This window comes from Cyprinodon variegatus, unplaced genomic scaffold (assembly GCF_000732505.1).
Source record: "Cyprinodon variegatus isolate N-32 unplaced genomic scaffold, C_variegatus-1.0 Scaffold521, whole genome shotgun sequence".
Classification (NCBI taxonomy): Eukaryota; Metazoa; Chordata; class Actinopteri; order Cyprinodontiformes; family Cyprinodontidae; genus Cyprinodon; species Cyprinodon variegatus.
In genome coordinates, this window is record NW_015150974.1 from 160,524 (window position 1) to 165,668 (window position 5,145).

Sequence of the window (5,145 nt, forward strand, 5' to 3'; positions counted from 1 at the left end):
GAATCATACATTTTAAATTTTGTTTTATAAAAAGCTTGTTGTTTTTATGTAATTTCTGTCTGCTGAGCTTTTTGGAGATCGAGTGAATTAGACTGTAAACTGTAAATATTATCACTTTGTTCTGTTTGTAGATAAAGTTATAGATAAAATACTGGAAGTTTTTGGTTTTATAAAGTTTATGTCAAAAATATTACATCTTCTAAAGTTTTAAAACTTTAGTCTGTCTGTTGAAGTCATTTTTAAATACTAAATCAGATTATATCAATCAAACATTTATTTTGTATTTGAGTAGATTTTTTTCACACCAATTACTTTTTCTATCTCTCTTCAGTCATTTGTTGTAGAATGGAGAGTTTTCTTTGTCTGCTAATGTCCCTTTACAGGTTCTGTGATGGTTATTTTCAGCTGGCTGTTAATGTTTTATTTTGTTTAGTTGTCTTTTTTTCATAAAAATGTCCCATTTTTAAAGTTAATTTAATGTGTTTTTCAATTTGAAATAAAACTGTTTCGCCCTTTTTGCCATTAATATTATTATCTTTACAATTGTGTTCACATTCACGCAGACTTTCTCTCTTTATCCTTTGTTTCTCTCTATATTCTATGTTTCCAATGTCGAAGCGAGGACTGCAGGATTATCTGTGTGATTTTTCATCTTACTTTTAAATGTATACAGATGCAAAAAATTTGACTGCAATTGTGATTTGAGAACTCACTTTGCCGGTGGTAAGTAATTGCATTTGCATATCCTCCACCTATAAATTAGCACAGTTTGGTCATTACAATATGATTTGCATATTGAGCAAGTCTGCACATGCTGTCAGCTGAATTGCACATGCAAATCAACTTGCAACTTATATGAAGATGCAGGTTGTGTGCATGTTTTATTACATACATACATCTTAAGGATCAGACCCTAAATGTTTTCTAATAGCCCACCACTTCCACCCTGATCCACTTCCACTCTATTTATGTTTCCTACAAATTGATGTGTATATAACAGCTTTTTTGTGCTAGTAATTGCTCAGTATGCAAGTAATTGATAGTCTAATGAAACATAGTGGGTCAGAAACAACATTTTGTTGTTTCTAAGATATGAAGAGTGCTTTTCTTTTAGCTAAAGGTTTAAGAATTTCAGCATTGGTCGAAACTTTATCTGGATCTCTACAAAACATATTTCATTAAAGAATAAATTTATACCAGCTTTATTCGGCTACAATCCAAAACATCCGTTTCAGAGACAGAGAGAAGAACAGAGACAGCAGCAGCTCTACAGGAGTCAGAGGTGTGAGACAAGTTGCAAAGGGTGACATAGGTAAGTGATCCCCTCCTGGGATGGGAGGATTAGAGTAAAACTATTACATTAGTCCCATCAATCATTGCTAATAGCTGCTGGGAGAGAGTAGTGTAGTAGAAGGACACCTCCAGCTCTGCAAAACTGCAGCAGTTTCTGCTGCAAGTGTCATGCAGAGAAGGTTGTGTAACACAGAGCGCTGGTCAGAAGTTTACATACACCCATCATCAGCATTAAGGTAGAATTGTCGGTAGTTTTCAATCATATCTGAAGCATTTTTTCAAGGTGACATTTTCACACAACAAACTTCAATCAGTCAAAATGAGAATAGTATTATCTTGCTTTATCTATCAAAAAATAAGTGCCTGGGATCATTGTCCTGTTGGAACACCCAATGGGAAAATGATCTAGTTAGGAACTGCAAAGGATCAGGTTTGAATTAAACTGGATGTTTGTTTTTTTTATTTAAACATTTAAAGTCGATCAAACTCTCTACATATTGTTTTCAGAGTCTGGTATGGAAAATGCCTAAAAATATGAATCTCACTAATTAATCGGGGGGGCCAAGATTGGCGACTAGGAGTGTAGAGACTTTTTTTTCTGTTTTAAAAAAACATATCTTTTGACATATTTTACTAAATGAAAAAAAAAAGTTTTACTTAAGAAATATCCATGTAATGGAATCTATTTGCTTTCCAGCAATTAAAAACAGTGAACATTATTAAATAAAGACTCTGAATATTTATATTTTATTTATAAGACCAGTGTCCTTATTATGTCACATGAGGCATTAGAAATGAAAGAAAATGAAAACTGAATTCAGTGTCTGAACGTATTTGTTGTTACATCAGTCCATCCTAAAAAATGAATGGTTCAAAAGCACAATTAAAAGAACAAGATTAATACATCGTTTGTAATGATGATTGAATACAGCCTTCTGACCGGCACTGTGTGCATAGACTTATACAGATTTCTATTCACGTTTAAGTGTGAATTAAGCCAAACCAATCCAGACAGAAATGATCAAAGCCTAGACAAGTTGATCCTTAAAAATTTATTTAGCTTAATGGAAGATGAATTCAGAAGTGATATAAGAAACAGAAACCAAAACAAAATTTTGAAACATAAAACCCTTGCATAGATCACAGACCATGCCTTTTGTCATCATCTGACAAACCGAACACATTCCAGCATAATCCCTGGTAACCACAACATGACAATGACAGTTGGATTAAATAACACGGTTAAAGTTTGGTTTTCTTGTTGGATGGGGAGAGGAGCAGAATGCTTCGACAGTCTTTCAATGCTGCACTCCTCAGAAGCAGGTAAATGTGCAATTGGGACAGAAAACACAAATTCATAGCCATCACACGTCCTTAAACAAACAGCAACTCCTTGAGCAAGGTACACAACATCCCATCAATTTAATCCCGTTCCGTTTTCCCGCAACAAACAAACAAACAAACAAAAAAAAAAGTACAGCATTGTTATTTTTTAAAACCCAGAATGCTCTGAAATCTGAACAGAGGATTGTGTGTTTTACATATTTCCCACAACACACCAGCAATACAGTCTAACTGAGATAACAATGTTTAACATTGAAGAGCTGTTAAGAGTCTAAGACACTAGCCCTTGTTGTCCTTGCTCGCATTCAGCACCAGCCTGCACATCATCCCACATCAGACGCACGGCTCGGACGCCGAACTCCGTGCCGATGCTAAGGTGCTTTTTAGAAATCCCACGACAGCTTTCATGATTGAGCTTGGTTGCAGATGAAAGCAAGGGTTTCTTTTTCCAAAAGTGATGCAACTGTGTTGTAGTTAATCCGCATCTTGAAAGGTAAAGCTCATGCAGTCTTCCATCGCCCATGCAGTTGTTTTTTTTATGTTTTTAATCATTTTTTTTGCGTTTATTGGTTTTTGTAGAGATACATAACACCAGGAGTAGAGATCGGTAAAATAATGTGAGGAGCGTGAATAAATTCGGGTTTTTTCTTTTTTTGTGTGTTTCTTTGATTTGAAACTATAAAACATAAATCATCTATGTTTTCACAACTGTCCATATCATCTAACGTACAGAAGGTGATCATTATAAAGTGTTTTATTTTTCATGGCTTGCTGGAGGAACACATTCTTTTTATTTTCCAGTATAAGGCTTGTTTGTTCTAAATCAGTCACGGTACAGTGCCACCAAAGACAAAATAAAACAAAAACACATTTAATATCTTTCCCCTATTAATTTCAGGATATAGTGGTTACTTTTCTCTAGCTCATCACCTCCTAAAAGTTTTTTTTTCCTCCAAATTTTGTTCAATTCAGTCATATTTAGCTCTGATAACACTTGTTTACAGAAGCATAGCATCCATCACACATATTCAGGTAAATTCTCTAACTTTTACTCAATAACAGCCCCAAAAACTGAAGGCCAATTCTCTCAAAGTGCACTAAGGCTCTTCCTTATAGGTTTAACTGAGCCATTTAGCAGCTTTTGCTCCAATGAAGCCCTATATGTGTTTCTCTAAATAAATGATCAGTTACTACGTCTGAGGACAAACCCCCCAGACTGAACAATCACAGGGTTGACACATAAGCAGCCCAGTTGTGGTAAGAAATTCCTAAAGTCTATAATATGAACAGGTTATATGTTGTCCTATTGCTCATAAGGATGCAGTTTTCATTGGAAAGCTGAATGCATAGCACCATCAGTACAAGTCCCATCTGCTAAGAAGATCATCTGTATTTTCTTCAACGTTGCACTTTTTTTCCATGAAAAAAATGTGATGACAGCAAAGGTTCTTTGCAGCTGCATTTGAGGCTGATATAATGAACTTGTATATTCTATATTGTTCTGTATATATTTCCTCCTAATCTACAAATAAAAGACTAATTTATCACTTTTTATTTTACTTGCAATAAGTAAGTTTTTTTTTTCTACTTTGCCTGAGGAGGACGCTCTTCAAAGGTACAGTACAAAGATCAGTTTCAAACTAAATGACAGTTTTCTACAACAAGCAACCTCCCTGCTTTGAACAAAAGGCATTTAAAGCATAATTCATCACCCAATAATTAATGAGGGGTTGCTTTTCTGCTCCAGATTATGTTGTGGAAACAAGACAACGGTGGTAGTCTTGTACTAGCACCACAGAGGATGGCCACTGCACCAGCAGAAACAGCTAAGACATTAGAGTAGCACTGCAGTGCAGCTTTTTTTTTTTTTTTCCCAAGGATCTTTGTCGGGAGAGTGTTAAATAAGAAGAAGGAGCTTTACAGTACAGTACAGCACAGAGTCTAACTATTATATGGATGAACTCCTCCCAGTATGAAGAGCAGACTGGTGTACAGTACCTGGAGAATTTCAAGTACATTTTGTACCAATCTGCTTGCTGTTCTCCTGTGAGCTATCGCTGTGACAGAACAAATCAAAAATGGCCTTTTTTTTTCAGCAATGGAGTGAAGCAGTTGTGCAAAAGAGATGGATCACATTTAGCTGTGCATTATAATGCCCCATGACTGCTGCAATATGAAAGCTCTCAGCTTTTCATTTACACAAATCTATTCAAACATACGCAGCTGTTTTCGCTGTGACAACACTTGACATGGCACTGTTTCAAAGAAACTTACGCGTACAACAGTCGGGTAGAGTCACGCAATCTCTACACACTCCATACAAATGAACGGGCTGATTGTGCGCAGCTTTAAGTGGAAAAAAGGAGCAGGATTGCAATACCCTACTTTCCCTACATGTAAGTGCTTGTGTAAAGGCTTTGCTTTGGGAGTCTCACATTCAATATTGCATGACTGCAGGTTACACTTAAGGTTCTATTTTCTATTCGTTTGTGTATATATATATATATA